Source organism: Pseudophryne corroboree, chromosome 5, assembly GCF_028390025.1.
Source record: "Pseudophryne corroboree isolate aPseCor3 chromosome 5, aPseCor3.hap2, whole genome shotgun sequence".
Taxonomy (NCBI): domain Eukaryota; kingdom Metazoa; phylum Chordata; class Amphibia; order Anura; family Myobatrachidae; genus Pseudophryne; species Pseudophryne corroboree.
The window spans coordinates 368,951,528-368,973,821 of record NC_086448.1 but is presented as its reverse complement, the minus strand read 5'-3'; positions in this window follow the sequence as shown (position 1 = coordinate 368,973,821).

Here is a 22,294-nt window from a genome sequence, read left to right as displayed (position 1 = left end):
GAAATTCTAGAACTCCCAACATTCTATTTTGGAATTCTGCAACACCAACATTCTATTTTGCAATTCTAGAACTCCCAACATTCTTTTTTGGTATTCTAGAACTCCCAACATACTATTTTGGAATTCTAGAACTCCCAACATTCTATTTTGTAATTCTAGAACACCAACATTCCATTTTCGAATTCTAGAACTCCCAACATTCTATTTTGGAATTCTGCAACACAAACATTCTATTTTAGAATTCTAGAACTCTCAACATTCTATTTTGGAATTCTGGAACTCCCAACATTCTATTTTGTAATTCTAGAACACCAACATTCCATTTTCGAATTCGAGAACTCCCAACATTCTATTTTGGAATTCTGCAACATCAACATTCTATTTTGGAATTCTAGAACTCCCATCATTCTATTTTGGAATTCTGCAACACCAACATTCTATTTTGGAATTCTAGAACTCCCAACATTCTATTTGGGAATTCTGCAACACCAACATTCTATTTTGGAATTCTAGAACTCCCAACATTCTTTTTTGGAATTCTAGAACTCCCAACATTGTATTTCGGAATTCTAGAACTCCCAACATTCTATTTTGAAATTCTAGAACTCCCAACATTCTATTTTAGTATTCTAGAACTCCCAACATTCTATTTTGGAATTCTGCAACACCAACATTCTATCTTGGAATTCTAGAACTCCCAACATTCTATTTTGAATTCTAGAACTCCCAATATTCTATTTTGGAATTATAGAACTCCCAACATTCTATTTTAGTATACTAGAACTCCCAACATTCTATTTTGGAATTCTAGAACTCCCAACATTCTATTTTAGTATTCTAGAACTCCCAACATTCTATTTTGGAATTCTAGAACGCCCAACATTCTATTACAGTATTCTAGAACTCCTAATAGACTATTTTAGTATTCTAGAACTCCCAACATTCTTTTTTTTTAAATTCTAGAACTCCCAAAATTCTGTTTTGAAATTCTAGAACTCCCAACATTCTATTTTGGAATTCTAGATTTCCCAACATTCTATTTTGGAATTCTAGAATGCCCAACATTCTATTACAGTATTCTAGAACTCCTAACATACTATTTTGGTATTCTAGAACTCCCAACATTCTTTTTAAAATTCTAGAACTCCCAACGTTCTATTTTGGAATTCTAGAACTCCCAACATTCTATTTTGGAATTCTAGATCTCCCAACATTCTATTTTGTAATTCTAGAACACCGACATTCCATTTTCGAATTCTAGAACTCCCAACATTCTATTTTGGAATTCTGCAACATCAACATTCTATTTTGGAATTCTAGAACTCCCAACATTCTATTTTGGAATTCTGCAACACCAACATTCTATTTTGGAATTCTAGAACTCCCAACATTCTTTTTTGGAATTCTAGAACTCCCAACATTGTATTTTGGAATTCTAGAACTCCCAACATTCTATTTTGGAATTCTAGAACTCCCAACATTCTATTGTGGAATTCAAGAACCCCCAACATTGTATTTTGGAATTCTGCAACACCAACATTATATCTAGGTATTCTAGAACTCCCAATATTCTATTTTGGAATTCTAAAACTCCCAACATTCTATTTTGGAATTATAGAACTCCCAACATTCTATTTTGGAATTCTAGAACTCCCAACATTCTATTTTGGAATTCTAAAACTCCCAATATACTGTTCTGAAATTCTAGAACTCCCAACATTCTATTTTGGAATTCTGCAACACCAACATTCTATTTTGCAATTCTAGAACTCCCAACATTCTTTTTTGAATTCTAGAACTCACAACAGTGTATTTTGGAATTCTAGAACTAACAACATTCTATTGTGGAATTCATGAACTCCCAACATTCTATATAGGATTTCTAGAACTCCCAACATTCTATCTTGGACTTCTAGAACTCCCAATATTCTATTTTGGAATTCTAGAACTCCCAACATTCTATTTTGGTATTCTAGAACTCCCAACATTCTATTTTGGAATTCTGCAACACCAACATAATATCTTGGTATTCTAGAACTCCAAACATTCTATTTTGGATTTCTAGAACTCCCAACATTCTATTTTAGAATTCTGCAAAACCAACATTCTATCTTGGAATTCTAGAACTCCCAACATTCTATTTTGGAATTCTAGTACTAATAATATTCTATTTTGGAATTCTAGAACGCCCAACATTCTATTTCAGTATTCTAGAACTCCTAACATACTATTTTGGTATTCTGCAACATCAACATTCTATTTTGGAATTCTGCAACACAAACATTCTATTTTGGTATTCTAGAACTCCCAACATTCTATTTTGGAATTCTGGATCTCCCAACATTCTATTTTGTAATTCTAGAACACCGACATTCCATTTTCGAATTCTAGAACTCCCAACATTCTATTTTGGAATTCTGCAACATCAACATTCTGTTTTGGAATTCTAGAACTCCCAACATTCTATTTTGGAATTCTGCAACACCAACATTCTATTTTGGAATTCTAGAACTCCCAACATTCTATTTTGGAATTCTGCAACACAAACATTCTATTTTAGAATTCTAGAACTCTCAACATTCTATTTTCGAATTCTAGAACTCCCAACATTCTATTTTGGAATTCTGCAACACAAACATTTTATTTTGGTATTCTAGAACTCCCAACATTCTATTTTGGAATTCTAGATCTCCCAACATTCTATTTTGTAATTCTAGAACACCGACAATCCATTTTCGAATTCTAGAACTCCCAACATTCTATTATGGAATTCTGCAACATCAACATTCTATTTTGGAATTCTAGAACTCCCAACATTCTATTTTGGAATTCTGCAACACCAACATTCTATTTTGGAATTCTAGAACTCCCAACATTCTTTTTTGGAATTCTAGAACTCCCAACATTGTATTTTGGAATTCTAGAACTCCCAACATTCTATTTTGGAATTCTAGAACTCCCAACATTCTATTTTAGTAGTCTAGAACTCCCAACATTCTATTTTGGAATTCTGCAACACCAACATTCTATCTTGGAATTCTAGAACTCCCAACATTCTATTTTGGAATTCTAGAACTCCCAATATTCTATTTTGGAATTATAGAACTCCCAACATTCTATTTTAGTATTCTAGATCTCCCAACATTGTATTTGGGAATTCTAGAACTCCCAACATACTATTTTAGTATTCTAGAACTCCCAACATTCTATTTTGGAATTCTAGAACGCCCAACATTCTATTACAGTATTCTAGAACTCCTAATAGACTATTTTGGTATTCTAGAACTCCCAACATTCTTTTTTTAAATTCTAGAACTCCCAAAATTCTGTTTTGAAATTCTAGAACTCCCAACATTCTATTTTGGAATTCTAGATTTCCCAACATTCTATTTTGGAATTCTAGAATGCCCAACATTCTATTACAGTATTCTAGAACTCCTAACAGACTATTTTGGTATTCTAGAACTCCCAACATTCTTTTTAAAATTCTAGAACTCCCAACATTCTATTTTGGAATTCTAGAACTCCCAACATTCTATTTTGGAATTATAGATCTCCCAACATTCTATTTTGTAATTCTAGAACACCGACATTCCATTTTCGAATTCTAGAACTCCCAACATTCTATTTTGGAATTCTGCAACATCAACATTCTATTTTGGAATTCTAGAACTCCCAACATTCTATTTGGAATTCTGCAACACCAACATTCTATTTTGGAATTCTAGAACTCCCAACATTCTATTTTGGAATTCTAGAACTCCCAACATTCTATTGTGGAATTCAAGAACTCCCAACATTGTATTTTGGAATTCTGCAACACCAACATTATATCTAGGTATTCTAGAACTCCCAATATTCTATTTTGGAATTCTAAAACTCCCAACATTCTATTTTGGAATTATAGAACTCCCAACATTCTATTTTGGAATTCTAGAACTCCCAACATTCTATTTTGGAATTCTAAAACTCCCAATATACTGTTCTGAAATTCTAGAACTCCCAACATTCTATTTTGGAATTCTGCAACACCAACATTCTATTTTGCAATTCTAGAACTCCCAACATTCTTTTTTGGTATTCTAGAACTCCCAACATACTATTTTGGAATTCTAGAACTCCCAACATTCTATTTTGTAATTCTAGAACACCAACATTCCATTTTCGAATTCTAGAACTCCCAACATTCTATTTTGGAATTCTGCAACACAAACATTCTATTTTAGAATTCTAGAACTCTCAACATTCTATTTTGGAATTCTGGAACTCCCAACATTCTATTTTGTAATTCTAGAACACCAACATTCCATTTTCGAATTCGAGAACTCCCAACATTCTATTTTGGAATTCTGCAACATCAACATTCTATTTTGGAATTCTAGAACTCCCAACATTCTATTTTGGAATTCTGCAACACCAACATTCTATTTTGGAATTCTAGAACTCCCAACATTCTATTTGGGAATTCTGCAACAACAACATTCTATTTTGGAATTCTAGAACTCCCAACATTCTTTTTTGGAATTCTAGAACTCCCAACATTGTATTTTGGAATTCTAGAACTCCCAACATTCTATTTTGAAATTCTAGAACTCCCAACATTCTATTTTAGTATTCTAGAACTCCCAACATTGTATTTTGGAATTCTGCAACACCAACATTCTATCTTGGAATTCTAGAACTCCCAACATTCTATTTTGGAATTCTAGAACTCCCAATATTCTATTTTGGAATTATAGAACTCCCAACATTCTATTTTAGTATACTAGAACTCCCAACATTCTATTTTGGAATTCTAGAACTCCCAACATTCTATTTTAGTATTCTAGAACTCCCAACATTCTATTTTGGAATTCTAGAACGCCCAACATTCTATTACAGTATTCTAGAACTCCTAATAGACTATTTTAGTATTCTAGAACTCCCAACATTCTTTTTTTTAAATTCTAGAACTCCCAAAATTCTGTTTTGAAATTCTAGAACTCCCAACATTCTATTTTGGAATTCTAGATTTCCCAACATTCTATTTTGGAATTCTAGAATGCCCAACATTCTATTACAGTATTCTAGAACTCCTAACATACTATTTTGGTATTCTAGAACTCCCAACATTCTTTTTAAAATTCTAGAACTCCCAACGTTCTATTTTGGAATTCTAGAACTCCCAACATTCTATTTTGGAATTCTAGATCTCCCAACATTCTATTTTGTAATTCTAGAACACCGACATTCCATTTTCGAATTCTAGAACTCCCAACATTCTATTTTGGAATTCTGCAACATCAACATTCTATTTTGGAATTCTAGAACTCCCAACATTCTATTTTGGAATTCTGCAACACCAACATTCTATTTTGGAATTCTAGAACTCCCAACATTCTTTTTTGGAATTCTAGAACTCCCAACATTGTATTTTGGAATTCTAGAACTCCCAACATTCTATTTTGGAATTCTAGAACTCCCAACATTCAATTGTTGAATTCAAGAACCCCCAACATTGTATTTTGGAATTCTGCAACACCAACATTATATCTAGGTATTCTAGAACTCCCAATATTCTATTTTGGAATTCTAAAACTCCCAACATTCTATTTTGGAATTATAGAACTCCCAACATTCTATTTTGGAATTCTAGAACTCCCAACATTCTATTTTGGAATTCTAAAACTCCCAATATACTGTTCTGAAATTCTAGAACTCCCAACATTCTATTTTGGAATTCTGCAACACCAACATTCTTTTTTGCAATTCTAGAACTCCCAACATTCTTTTTTGAATTCTAGAACTCACAACAGTGTATTTTGGAATTCTAGAACTAACAACATTCTATTGTGGAATTCATGAACTCCCAACATTCTATATAGGATTTCTAGAACTCCCAACATTCTATCTTGGACTTCTAGAACTCCCAATATTCTATTTTGGAATTCTAGAACTCCCAACATTCTATTTTGGTATTCTAGAACTCCCAACATTCTATTTTGGAATTCTGCAACACCAACATAATATCTTGGTATTCTAGAACTCCAAACATTCTATTTTGGATTTCTAGAACTCCCAACATTCTATTTTAGAATTCTGCAAAACCAACATTCTATCTTGGAATTCTAGAACTCCCAACATTCTATTTTGGAATTCTAGTACTAATAATATTCTATTTTGGAATTCTAGAACGCCCAACATTCTATTTCAGTATTCTAGAACTCCTAACATACTATTTTGGTATTCTAGAACTCCCAACATTGTTTTTTAAAATTCTAGAACTCCCAACATTCTATTTTGAAATTCTAGAACTCCCAACATTCTATTTTTAGTATTCTAGAACTCTTAACAGACTATTTTGGAATTCTAGAACTCTCAACATTCTTTTTTTTATTCTAGAACCCCAATATACTATTTTGGAATTCTAGAACTCCCAACATTCTATTTTGGAATTCTGCAACACAAACATTCTATTTTAGAATTCTAGAACTCTCAACATTCTATTTTGGAATTCTGGAACTCCCAACATTCTATTTTGTAATTCTAGCACACCAACATTCCATTTTCGAATTCTAGAACTCCCAACATTCTATTTTGGAATTCTGCAAAACAAACATTCTATTTTGGTATTCTAGAACTCCCAACATTCTTTTTTGGAATTCTCGAACTCCCAACATTGTATTTTGGAATTCTAGAACTCCCAACATTCTATTTTGGAATTCTAGAACTCCCAACATTCTATTTTAGTAGTCTAGAACTCCCAACATTCTATTTTGGAATTCTGCAACACCAACATTCTATCTTGGAATTCTAGAACTCCCAACATTCTATTTTGGAATTCTAGAACTCCCAATATTCTATTTTGGAATTATAGAACTCCCAACATTCTATTTTAGTATTCTAGAACTCCCAACATTCTATTTTGGAATTCTAGAACTCCCAACATTCTATTTTAGTATTCTAGAACTCCCAACATTCTATTTTGGAATTCTAGAACGCCCAACATTCTATTACAGTATTCTAGAACTCCTAACAGACTATTTTGGTATTCTAGAACTCCCAGCATTCTTTTTAAAATTCTAGAACTCCCAACATTCTATTTTGGAATTCTAGAACTCCCAACATTCTATTTTGGAATTCTAGATCTCCCAACATTCTATTTTGTAATTCTAGAACACCGACATTCCATTTTCGAATTCTAGAACTCCCAACATTCTATTTTGGAATTCTGCAACATCAACATTCTATTTTGGAATTCTAGAACTCCCAACATTCTATTTTGGAATTCTGCAACACCAACATTCTATTTTGGAATTCTAGAACTCCCAACATTCTTTTTTGGAATTCTAGAACTCCCAACATTGTATTTTGGAATTCTAGAACTCCCAACATTCTATTTTGGAATTCTAAAACTCCCAATATACTGTTCTGAAATTCTAGAACTCCCAACATTCTATTTTGGAATTCTGCAACACCAACATTCTATTTTGCAATTCTAGAACTCCCAACATTCTTTTTTGAATTCTAGAACTCACAACAGTGTATTTTGGAATTCTAGAACTCCCAACATTCTATTGTGGAATTCATGAACTCCCAACATTCTATATAGGATTTCTAGAACTCCCAACATTCTATCTTGGACTTCTAGAACTCCCAATATTCTATTTTGGAATTCTAGAACTCCCAACATTCTATTTTGGTATTCTAGAACTCCCAACATTCTATTTTGGAATTCTGCAACACCAACATAATATCTTGGTATTCTAGAACTCCAAACATTCTATTTTGGATTTCTAGAACTCCCAACATTCTATTTTGGAATTCTGCAACTCCAACATTCTATCTTGGAATTCTAGAACTCCCAACATTCTATTTTGGAATTCTAGAACTCCCAATATTCTATTTTGGAATTCTAGAACTCCCAATATTCTATTTTAGAATTCTAGAACTCCCAACATTATATTTTGGTATTCAAGAACTCTCAACATTTTATTTTGGAATTCTGCAACACCAACATTATATCTTGGTATTCTAGAACTCCAAACATTCTCTTTTGGAATTCTAGAGCTCCAAACATTCTATTTTGGAATTCTACAACACCAACATTATATCTTGGTATTCTAGAACTCCAAACATTCTCTTTTGGAATTCTAGAGCTCCCAACATTCTATTTTGGAATTCTAGATTTCCCAACATTCTATTTTGGAATTCTAGTACTAATAATATTCTATTTTGGAATTCTAGAACGCCCAACATTCTATTTCAGTATTCTAGAACTCCTAACATACTATTTTGGTATTCTAGAACTCCCAACATTGTTTTTTAAAATTCTAGAACTCCCAACATTCTATTTTGAAATTCTAGAACTCCCAACATTCTATTTTTAGTATTCTAGAACTCTTAACAGACTATTTTGGAATTCTAGAACTCCCAACATTCTTTTTTTTTTATTATTCTAGAACCCCAATATACTATTTTGGAATTCTAGAACTCCCAACATTCTATTTTGGTATTCTAGAACTCCCAACATACTATTTTGGAATTCTAGAACTCCCAACATTCTATTTTGTAATTCTAGAACACCAACATTCCATTTTCGAATTCTAGAACTCCCAACATTCTATTTTGGAATTCTGCAACACAAACATTCTATTTTAGAATTCTAGAACTCTCAACATTCTATTTTGGAATTCTGGAACTCCCAACATTCTATTTTGTAATTCTAGAACACCAACATTCTATTTTGGAATTCTGCAACACAAACATTCTATTTTGGAATTCTAAAACTCCCAACATTCTATTTTGGAATTATAGAACTCCCAACATTCTATTTTAGTATTCTAGAACTCCCAACATTCTATTTTGGAATTCTAGAACTCCTAATATTCTATTTTGGAATTCTAGTACGCCCAACATTCTATTACAGTATTCTAGAACTCCTAACAGACTATTTTGGTATTCTAGAACTCCCAACAATATTTTTTTTAAATTCTAGAACTCCCAAAATTCTGTTTTGAAATTCTAGAACTCCCAACATTCTATTTTGTAATTCTAGAACACCGACATTCCATTTTCGAATTCTATAACTCCCAACATTCTATTTTGGAATTCTGCAACATCAACATTCTATTTTGGAATTCTAGAACTCCCAATATTCTATTTTGGAATTCTAGAACTCCCAATATTCTATTTTGGAATTCTAGAACTCCCAACATTCTATTTTGGAATTCTGCAACACCAACATTCTATCTTGGAATTCTAGAACTCCCAACATTCTATTTTAGAATTCTAGAACTCCCAATATTCTATTTTGGAATTCTAGAACTCCAAATATTCTATTTTAGAATTCTAGAACTCCCAACATTATATTTTGGTATTCAAGAACTCTCAACATTTTATTTTGGAATTCTGCAACACCAACATTATATCTTGGTATTCTAGAACTCCAAACATTCTCTTTTGGAATTCTAGAGCTCCAAACATTCTATTTTGGAATTCTACAACACCAACATTATATCTTGGTATTCTAGAACTCCAAACATTCTCTTTTGGAATTCTAGAGCTCCCAACATTCTATTTTGGAATTCTAGATTTCCCAACATTCTATTTTAGAATTCTGCACAACCAACATTCTATCTTGGAATTCTAGAACTCCCAACATTCTATTTTGGAATTCTAGTACTAATAATATTCTATTTTGGAATTCTAGAACGCCCAACATTCTATTTCAGTATTCTAGAACTCCTAACATACTTTTTTGGTATTCTAGAACTCCCAACATTGTTTTTTAAAATTCTAGAACTCCCAACATTCTATTTTGAAATTCTAGAACTCCCAACATTCTATTTTTAGTATTGTAGAACTCTTAACAGACTATTTTGGAATTCTAGAACTCCCAACATTCTTTTTTTTTTATTATTATTCTAGAACCCCAATATACTATTTTGGAATTCTAGAACTCCCAACATTCTATTTTGGTATTCTAGAACTCCCAACATACTATTTTGGAATTCTAGAACTCCCAACATTCTATTTTGTAATTCTAGTACACCAACATTCCATTTTCGAATTCTAGAACTCCCAACATTCTATTTTGGAATTCTGCAACACAAACATTCTATTTTAGAATTCTAGAACTCTCAACATTCTATTTTGGAATTCTGGAACTCCCAACATTCTATTTTGTAATTCTAGAACACCAACATTCTATTTTGGAATTCTGCAACACAAACATTCTATTTTGGAATTCTAAAACTCCCAACATTCTATTTTGGAATTATAGAACTCCCAACATTCTATTTTAGTATTCTAGAACTCCCAACATTCTATTTTGGAATTCTAGAACTCCTAATATTCTATTTTGGAATTCTAGTACGCCCAACATTCTATTACAGTATTCTAGAACTCCTAACAGACTATTTTGGTATTCTAGAACTCCCAACAATATTTTTTTAAATTCTAGAACTCCCCAAATTCTGTTTTGAAATTCTAGAACTCCCAACATTCTATTTTGGAATTCTAGATCTCCCAACATTCTATTTTGGAATTCTAGAATGCCCAACATTCTATTACAGTATTCTAGAACTCCTAACAGACTATTTTGGTATTCTAGAACTCCCAACATTCTTTTTTTAAATTCTAGAACTCCCAACATTCTGTTTTGGAATTCTAGAACTCCCAACATTCTATTTTGGAATTCTAGATCTCCCAACATTCTATTTTGTAATTCTAGAACACCGACATTCCATTTTCGAATTCTATAACTCCCAACATTCTATTTTGGAATTCTGCAACATCAACATTCTATTTTGGAATTCTAGAACTCCCAACATTCTATTTTGGAATTCTGCAACACCAACATTCTATTTTGGAATTCTAGAACTCCCAACATTCTTTTTTGGAATTCTAGAACTCCCAATATTCTATTTTGGAATTCTAGAACTCCCAATATTCTATTTTGGAATTCTAGAACTCCCAACATTCTATTTTGGAATTCTGCAACACCAACATTATATCTTGGTATTCTAAAACTCCAAACATTCTCTTTTGGAATTCTAGAGCTCCCAACATTCTATTTTGGAATTCTACAACACCAACATTCTATCTTGGAATTCTAGAATTCCCAACATTCTATTTTGCAATTCTAGAACTCACAACATTCTATTTTTGAATTCTAGAACTCCCAACATTCTATTTCAGTATTCTAGAACTCCTAACAGACTATTTTGGAATTCTAGAACTCCCAACATTCTTTTTTTTAAATTCTAGAGCTCCCAACATTCTATTTTGGAATTCTAGAACTCCCAACATTCTATTTTGGAATTCTAGAACACCAAAATTCCATTTACGAATTCTAGAACTCCCAACATTATATTTTGGATTCTAGAACTCCCAACATTCTATTTTGGAATTCTAGATTTCCCAACATTCTATTTTGGAATTCTAGATCTCCCAACATTCTATTTTGGAATTCTAGAACGCCCAACATTATATTACAGTATTCTAGAACTCCTAACAGACTATTTTGGTATTCTAGAACTCCCAACATTCTTTTTTTAAATTCTAGAACTCCCAACATTCTATTTTGGAATTCTAGAACTCCCAACATTCTATTTTGGAATTCTAGATCTCCCAACATTCTATTTTGTAATTCTAGAACACCGACATTCCATTTTCGAATTCTAGAACTCCCAACATTCTATTTTGGAATTCTGCAACATCAACATTCTATTTTGGAATTCTAGAACTCCCAACATTCTATTTTGGAATTCTGCAACACCAACATTCTTTTTTGGAATTCTAGAACTCCCAACATTCTTTTTTGGAATTCTAGAACTCCCAATATTCTATTTTGGAATTCTAGAACTCCCAATATTCTATTTTGGAATTCTAGAACTCCCAACATTCTATTTTGGAATTCTGCAACACCAACATTATATCTTGGTATTCTAGAACTCCAAACATTCTCTTTTGGAATTCTAGAGCTCCCAACATTCTATTTTGGAATTCTACAACACCAACATTCTATCTTGGAATTCTAGAATTCCCAACATTCTATTTTGCAATTCTAGAACTCACAACATTCTATTTTTGAATTCTAGATCTCCCAACATTCTATTTCAGTATTCTAGAACTCCTAACAGACTATTTTGGAATTCTAGAACTCCCAACATTCTTTTTTTAAAATTCTAGAGCTCCCAACATTCTATTTTGGAATTCTAGAACTCCCAACATTCTATTTTGGAATTCTAGAACACCAAAATTCCATTTACGAATTCTAGAACTCCCAACATTCTATTTTAGAATTCTAGATTTCCCAACATTCTATTTTGGAATTCTAGATCTCCCAACATTCTATTTTGGAATTCTAGAACGCCCAACATTATATTACAGTATTCTAGAACTCCTAACAGACAATTTTGGTATTCTAGAACTCCCAACATTCTTTTTTTAAATTCTAGAACTCCCAACATTCTATTTTGGAATTCTAGAACTCCCAACATTCTATTTTGGAATTCTAGATCTCCCAACATTCTATTTTGTAATTCTAGAACACCGACATTCCATTTTCGAATTCTAGAACTCCCAACATTCTATTTTGGAATTCTGCAACATCAACATTCTATTTTGGAATTCTAGAACTCCCAACATTCTATTTTGGAATTCTGCAACACCAACATTCTTTTTTGGAATTCTAGAACTCCCAACATTCTTTTTTGGAATTCTAGAACTCCCAATATTCTATTTTGGAATTCTAGAACTCCCAATATTCTATTTTGGAATTCTAGAACTCCCAACATTCTATTTTGGAATTCTGCAACACCAACATTATATCTTGGTATTCTAGAACTCCAAACATTCTCTTTTGGAATTCTAGAGCTCCCAACATTCTATTTTGGAATACTACAACACCAACATTCTATCTTGGAATTCTAGAATTCCCAACATTCTATTTTGCAATTCTAGAACTCACAACATTCTATTTTTGAATTCTAGATCTCCCAACATTCTATTTCAGTATTCTAGAACTCCTAACAGACTATTTTGGAATTCTAGAACTCCCAACATTCTTTTTTTTAAATTTCTAGAGCTCCCAACATTCTATTTTGGAATTCTAGAACTCCCAACATTCTATTTTGGAATTCTAGAACACCAAAATTCCATTTACGAATTCTAGAACTCCCAACATTATATTTTGGATTCTAGAACTCCCAACATTCTATTTTGGAATTCTAGATTTCCCAACATTCTATTTTGGAATTCTAGATCTCCCAACATTCTATTTTGGAATTCTAGAACGCCCAACATTATATTACAGTATTCTAGAACTCCTAACAGACTATTTTGGTATTCTAGAACTCCCAACATTCTTTTTTTAAATTCTAGAACTCCCAACATTCTATTTTGGAATTCTAGAACTCCCAACATTCTATTTTGGAATTCTAGATCTCCCAACATTCTATTTTGTAATTCTAGAACACCGACATTCCATTTTCGAATTCTAGAACTCCCAACATTCTATTTTGGAATTCTGCAACATCAACATTCTATTTTGGAATTCTAGAACTCCCAACATTCTATTTTGGAATTCTGCAACACCAACATTCTTTTTTGGAATTCTAGAACTCCCAACATTCTTTTTTGGAATTCTAGAACTCCCAATATTCTATTTTGGAATTCTAGAACTCCCAATATTCTATTTTGGAATTCTAGAACTCCCAACATTCTATTTTGGAATTCTGCAACACCAACATTATATCTTGGTATTCTAGAACTCCAAACATTCTCTTTTGGAATTCTAGAGCTCCCAACATTCTATTTTGGAATTCTACAACACCAACATTCTATCTTGGAATTCTAGAATTCCCAACATTCTATTTTGCAATTCTAGAACTCACAACATTCTATTTTGGAATTCTAGAACTCCCAACATTCTATTTTGGAATTCTAGAACACCAAAATTCCATTTACGAATTCTAGAACTCCCAACATTCTATTTTGGAATTCTAGATTTCCCAACATTCTATTTTGGAATTCTAGATCTCCCAACATTCTATTTTGGAATTCTAGAACGCCCAACATTATATTACAGTATTCTAGAACTCCTAACAGACAATTTTGGTATTCTAGAACTCCCAACATTCTTTTTTTAAATTCTAGAACTCCCAACATACTATTTTGGAATTCTAGAACTCCCAACATTCTATTTTGGAATTCTAGATCTCCCAACATTCTATTTTGTAATTCTAGAACACCGACATTCCATTTTCGAATTCTAGAACTCCCAACATTCTATTTTGGAATTCTGCAACATCAACATTCTATTTTGGAATTCTAGAACTCCCAACATTCTATTTTGGAATTCTGCAACACCAACATTCTTTTTTGGAATTCTAGAACTCCCAACATTCTTTTTTGGAATTCTAGAACTCCCAATATTCTATTTTGGAATTCTAGAACTCCCAATATTCTATTTTGGAATTCTAGAACTTTCAACATTCTATTTTGGAATTCTGCAACACCAACATTATATCTTGGTATTCTAGAACTCCAAACATTCTCTTTTGGAATTCTAGAGCTCCCAACATTCTATTTTGGAATTCTACAACACCAACATTCTATCTTGGAATTCTAGAATTCCCAACATTCTATTTTGCAATTCTAGAACTCACAACATTCTATTTTTGAATTCTAGATCTCCAAACATTCTATTTCAGTATTCTAGAACTCCTAACAGACTATTTTGGAATTCTAGAACTCCCAACATTCTTTTTTTTAAATTTCTAGAGCTCCCAACATTCTATTTTGGAATTCTAGAACTCCCAACATTCTATTTTGGAATTCTAGAACACCAAAATTCCATTTACGAATTCTAGAACTCCCAACATTATATTTTGGATTCTAGAACTCCCAACATTCTATTTTGGAATTCTAGATTTCCCAACATTCTATTTTAGAATTCTGCAAAACCAACATTCTATTTTGGAATTCTAGAACTCCTAATATTCTATTTTGGAATTCTAGAACGCCCAACATTCTATTTTGGAATTCTAGAATGCCCAACATTCTATTTTTAGTATTCTAGAATTCTTAACAGACTATTTTGGAATTCTAGAACTCCCAACATTCTTTTTTTTTTATTCTAGAACCCCAATATTCTATTTTGGAATTCTAAAACTCCCAACATTCTATTTTGGTATTCTAGAACTCCCAACATACTATTTTGGATTTCTAGAACTCCCAACATTCTATTTTGTAATTCTAGAACACCAACATTCCATTTTCGAATTCTAGAACTCCCAACATTCTATTTTGGAATTCTGCAACACAAACATTCTATTTTGGAATTCTAGAACTCTCAACATTCTATTTTGGAATTCTGGAACTCCCAACATTCTATTTTGGAATTCTAGAACTCCCAACATTCTATTTTAGTATTCTAGAACTCCCAACATTCTATTTTGGAATTCTGCAACACCAACATTCTATCTTGGAATTCTAGAACTCCCAACATACTATTTTGGAATTCTAGAACTCCCAATATTCTATTTTGGAATTATAGAACTCCCAACATTCTATTTTAGTATTCTAGAATTCCCAACATTCTATTTTGGAATTCTAGAACTCCTAATATTCTATTTTGGAATTCTAGAACGCCCAACATTCTATTACAGTATTCTAGAACTCCTAATAGACTATTCTGGTATTCTAGAACTCCCAACATTCTTTTTTTTAAATTCTAGAACTCCCAAAATTCTGTTTTGAAATTCTAGAACTCCCAACATTCTATTTTGGAATTATAGATCTCCCAACATTCTATTTTGTAATTCTAGAACACCGACATTCCATTTTCGAATTCTATAACTCCCAACATTCTATTTTGGAATTCTGCAACATCAACATTCTATTTTGGAATTCTAGAACTCCCAACATTCTATTTTGGAATTCTGCAACACCAACATTCTTTTTTGGAATTCTAGAACTCCCAACATTCTTTTTTGGAATTCTAGAACTCCCAATATTCTATTTTGGAATTCTAGAACTCCCAATATTCTATTTTGGAATTCTAGAACTCCCAACATTCTATTTTGGAATTCTGCAACACCAACATTATATCTTGGTATTCTAGAACTCCAAACATTCTCTTTTGGAATTCTAGAGCTCCCAACATTCTATTTTGGAATTCTACAACACCAACATTCTATCTTGGAATTCTACAACACCAACATTCTATCTTGGAATTCTAGAATTCCCAACATTCTATTTTGCAATTCTAGAACTCACAACATTCTATTTTTGAATTCTAGAACTCCCAACATTCTATTTCAGTATTCTAGAACTCCTAACAGACTATTTTGGAATTCTAGAACTCCCAACATTCTTTTTTTTAAATTTCTAGAGCTCCCAACATTCTATTTTGGAATTCTAGAACTCCCAACATTCTATTTTGGAATTCTAGAACACCAAAATTCCATTTACGAATTATAGAACTCCCAACATTATATTTTGGATTCTAGAACTCCCAACATTCTATTTTGGAATTCTAGATTTCCCAACATTCTATTTTAGAATTCTGCAAAACCAACATTCTATTTTGGAATTCTAGAACTCCTAATATTCTATTTTGGAATTCTAGAACGCCCAACATTCTATTTTGGAATTCTAGAATGCCCAACATTCTATTTTTAGTATTCTAGAATTCTTAACAGACTATTTTGGAATTCTAGAACTCCCAACATTCTTTTTTTTTTTATTCTAGAACCCCAATATTCTATTTTGGAATTCTAAAACTCCCAACATTCTATTTTGGTATTCTAGAACTCCCAACATACTATTTTGGATTTCTAGAACTCCCAACATTCTATTTTGTAATTCTAGAACACCAACATTCCATTTTCGAATTCTAGAACTCCGAACATTCTATTTTGGAATTCTGCAACACAAACATTCTATTTTGGAATTCTAGAACTCTCAACATTCTATTTTGGAATTTTGGAACTCCCAACATTCTATTTTGGAATTCTAGAACTCCCAACATTCTATTTTAGTATTCTAGAACTCCCAACATTCTATTTTGGAATTCTGCAACACCAACATTCTATCTTGGAATTCTAGAACTCCCAACATACTATTTTGGAATTCTAGAACTCCCAATATTCTATTTTGGAATTATAGAACTCCCAACATTCTATTTTAGTATTCTAGAATTCCCAACATTCTATTTTGGAATTCTAGAACTCCTAATATTCTATTTTGGAATTCTAGAACGCCCAACATTCTATTACAGTATTCTAGAACTCCTAATAGACTATTCTGGTATTCTAGAACTCCCAACATTCTTTTTTTTAAATTCTAGAACTCCCAAAATTCTGTTTTGAAATTCTAGAACTCCCAACATTCTATTTTGGAATTATAGATCTCCCAACATTCTATTTTGTAATTCTAGAACACCGACATTCCATTTTCGAATTCTATAACTCCCAACATTCTATTTTGGAATTCTGCAACATCAACATTCTATTTTGGAATTCTAGAACTCCCAACATTCTATTTTGGAATTCTGCAACACCAACATTCTATTTTGGAATTCTAGAACTCCCAACATTCTTTTTTGGAATTCTAGAACTCCCAACATTCTATTTTGGAATTCTAGAACTCCCAACATTCTATTTTAGTATTCTAGAACTCCCAACATTCTATTTTGGAATTCTGCAACACCAACATTCTATCTTGGAATTCTAGAACTCCCAACATACTATTTTGGAATTCTAGAACTCCCAATATTCTATTTTGGAATTATAGAACTCCCAACATTCTATTTTAGTATTCTAGAACTCCCAACATTCTATTTTGGAATTCTAGAACTCCTAATATTCTATTTTGTAATTCTAGAACGCCCAACATTCTATTACAGTATTCTAGAACTCCTAATAGACTATTTTGGTATTCTAGAACTCCCAACATTCTTTTTTTTAAATTCTAGAACTCCCAAAATTCTGTTTTGAAATTCTAGAACTCCCAACATTCTATTTTGGAATTCTAGATCTCCCAACATTCTATTTTGGAATTCTAGAATGCCCAACATTCTATTACAGTATTCTAGAACTCCTAACAGACTATTTTGGTATTCTAGAACTCCCAACATTCTTTTTTTAAATTCTAGAACTCCCAACATTCTATTTTGGAATTCTAGAACTCCCAACATTCTATTTTGGAATTCTAGATCTCCCAACATTCTATTTTGTAATTCTAGAACACCGACATTCCATTTTCGAATTCTAGAACTCCCAACATTCTATTTTGGAATTCTGCAACATCAACATTCTATTTTGGAATTCTAGAACTCCCAACATTCTATTTTGGAATTCTGCAACACCAACATTCTATTTTGGAATTCTAGAACTCCCAACATTCTTTTTTGGAATTCTAGAACTCCCAACATTGTATTTTGGAATTATAGAACTCCCAACATTCTATTTTGGAATTCAAGATCTCCCAACATTCTTTTGTGGAATTCAAGAACTCCCAACATTCTATTTTGGAATTCTGCAACACCAACATTATATCTTGGAATTCTAGAACTCCCAATATTCTATTTTGGAATTCTAGAACTCCCAATATTCTATTTTAGAATTCTAGAACTCCCAACATTCTTTTTTTAAATTCTAGAACTCCCAAAATTCTATTTTGGAATTCTAGAACTCCCAACATTCTATTTTGGAATTCTAGATCTCCCAACATTCTATTTTGGAATTCTGCAATACCAACATTCTATTTTGGAATTCTAGAACTCCCAACATTCTTTTTTGGAATTCTAGAACTCCCAACATTGTATTTTGGAATTATAGAACTCCCAACATTCTATTTTGGAATTCAAGAACTCCCAACATTCTATTGTGGAATTCCAGAACTACCAACATTCTATTTTGGAATTCTGCAACACCAACATTATATCTTGGAATTCTAGAACTCCCTATATTCTATTTTGGAATTCTAGAACTCCCAATATTCTATTTTAGAATTCTAGAACTCCCAACATTATATTTTGGTATTCAAGAACTCTCAACATTCTATTTTGGAATTCTGCAACACCAACATTATATCTTGGTATTCTAGAACTCCAAACATTCTCTTTTGGCATTCTAGAGCTCCCAACATTCTATTTTGGAATTCTACAACACCAACATTATATCTTGGTATTCTAGAACTCCAAACATTCTCTTTTGGAATTCTAGAGCTCCCAACATTCTTTTTGGAATTCTAGATTTCCCAACACTCTATTTTAGATTTCTGCAAAACCAACATTCTATCTTGGAATTCTAGAACTCCAAACATTCTATTTTGGAATTCTAGATCTCCTAATATTCTATTTTAGAATTCTAGAACGCCCAACATTCTATTTCAGTATTCTAGAACTCCTAACATACTATTTTGGTATTCTAGAACTCCCAACATTGTTTTTTTAAAATTCTAGAACTCCCAACATTCTATTTTGAAATTCTAGAACTCCCAACATTCTATTTTAGAATTCTAGAATGCCCAACATTCTATTTTTAGTATTCTAGATCTCTTAACAGACTATTTTGGAATTCTAGAACTCCCAACATTCTTTTTTTTTTTATTATAGAACCCCAATATTCTATTTTAAAATTCTAGAACTCCCAACATTCTGATTTTGTTTTCTAGAACTCCCAACATACTATTTTGGAATTCTAGAACTCCCAACATTCTATTTTGTAATTCTAGAACACCAACATTCCATTTTCGAATTCTAGAACTCCCAACATTCTATTTTGGAATTCTGCAACAAAAACATTCTATTTTGGAATTCTAGAACTCTCAACATTCTATTTTGGAATTCTGGAACTCCCAACATTCTATTTTGGAATTCTAAAACTCCCAACATTCTATTTTAGTATTCTAGAACTCCCAACATTCTATTTTGGAATTCTGCAACACCAACATTCTATCTTGGAATTCTAGAACTCCCAACATTCTATTTTGGAATTCTAGAACTCCCAATATTCTATTTTGGAATTATAGAACTCCCAACATTCTATTTTAGTATTCTAGAACTCCCAACATTCTATTTTGGAATTCTAGAACTCCTAATATTCTATTTTGGAATTCTAGAACTCCCAACATTCTATTTTGGAATTCTAGATCTCCCAACATTCTATTTTGTAATTCTAGAACACCGACATTCCATTTTTGAATTCTATAACTCCCAACATTCTATTTTGGAATTCTGCAACATCAACATTCTATTTTGGAATTCTAGAACTCCCAACATTCTATTTTGGAATTCTGCAACACCAACATTCTATTTTGGAATTCTAGAACTCCCAACATTCTTTTTTGGAATTCTAGAACTCCCAACATTGTATTTTGGAATTCTAGAACTCCCAACATTCTATTTTGGAATTCTAGAACTCCCAACATTCTATTGTGGAATTCAAGAACTCCCAACATTGTATTTTGGAATTCAGCAACACCAACATTATATCTTGGTATTCTAAAACTCCCAATATTCTATTTTGGAATTCTAGAACTCCCAACATTCTATTTTGGAATTATAGAACTCCCAACATTCTATTTTGGAATTCTAGAACTCCCAACATTCTATTTTGGAATTCTAAAACTCCCAATATACTGTTCTGAAATTCTAGAACTCCCAACATTTTATTTTGGAACTCTGCAATACCAACATTCTATTTTGGAATTCTAGAACTCCCAACATTCTATTTTGGAATTCTGCAACACCAACATTCTATTTTGCAATTCTAGAACTCCCAACATTCTTTTTTGAATTCTAGAACTCACAACAGTGTATTTTGGAATTCTAGAACTAACAACATTCTATTGTGGAATTCATGAACTCCCAACATTCTATATAGGAATTCAAGAACTCCCAACATTCTATCTTGGACTTCTAGAACTCCCAATATTCTATTTTGGAATTCTAGAACTCCCAACATTCTATTTTGGTATTCTAGAACTCCCAACATTCTATTTTGGAATTCTAGAACTCCCAATATTCTATTTTAGAATTCTAGAACTCCCAACAATATATTTTGGTATTCAAGAACTCTCAACATTCTATTTTGGAATTCTGCAACACCAACATTATATCTTGGTATTCTAGAACTCCAAACATTCTCTTTTGGAATTCTAGAGCTCCCAACATTCTATTTTGGAATTCTACAACACCAACATTCTATCTTGGAATTCTAGTATTCCCAACATTCTATTTTGGAATTCTAGAACTCCCAACATTCTTTTTTGGAATTCTAGAACTCCCAACATTGTATTTTGGAATTATAGAACTCCCAACATTCTATTTTGGAATTCAAGAACTCCCAACATTCTATTGTGGAATTCCAGAACTACCAACATTCTATTTTGGAATTCTGCAACACCAACATTATATCTTGGAATTCTAGAACTCCCAATATTCTATTTTGGAATTCTAGAACTCCCAATATTCTATTTTAGAATTCTAGAACTCCCAACATTATATTTTGGTATTCAAGAACTCTCAACATTCTATTTTGGAATTCTGCAACACCAACATTATATCTTGGTATTCTAGAACTCCAAACATTCTCTTTTGGAATTCTAGAGCTCCCAACATTCTTTTTGGAATTCTAGATTTCCCAACATTCTATTTTAGAATTCTGCAAAACCAACATTCTATCTTGGAATTCTAGAACTCCAAACATTCTATTTTGGAATTCTAGATCTCCTAATATTCTATTTTGGAATTCTAGAACGCCCAACATTCTATTTCAGTATTCTAGAACTCCTAACATACTATTTTGGTATTCTAGAACTCCCAACATTGTTTTTTTAAAATTCTAGAACTCCCAACATTCTATTTTGAAATTCTAGAACTCCCAACATTCTATTTTAGAATTCTAGAATGCCCAACATTCTATTTTTAGTATTCTAGATCTCTTAACAGACTATTTTGGAATTCTAGAACTCCCAACATTCTTTTTTTTTTATTCTAGAACCCCAATATTCTATTTTAAAATTCTAGAACTCCCAACATTCTGATTTTGTTTTCTAGAACTCCCAACATACTATTTTGGAATTCTAGAACTCCCAACATTCTATTTTGTAATTCTAGAACACCAACATTCCATTTTCGAATTCTAGAACTCCCAACATTCTATTTTGGAATTCTGCAACACAAACATTCTATTTTGGAATTCTAGAACTCTCAACATTCTATTTTGGAATTCTGGAACTCCCAACATTCTATTTTGGAATTCTAAAACTCCCAACATTCTATTTTAGTATTCTAGAA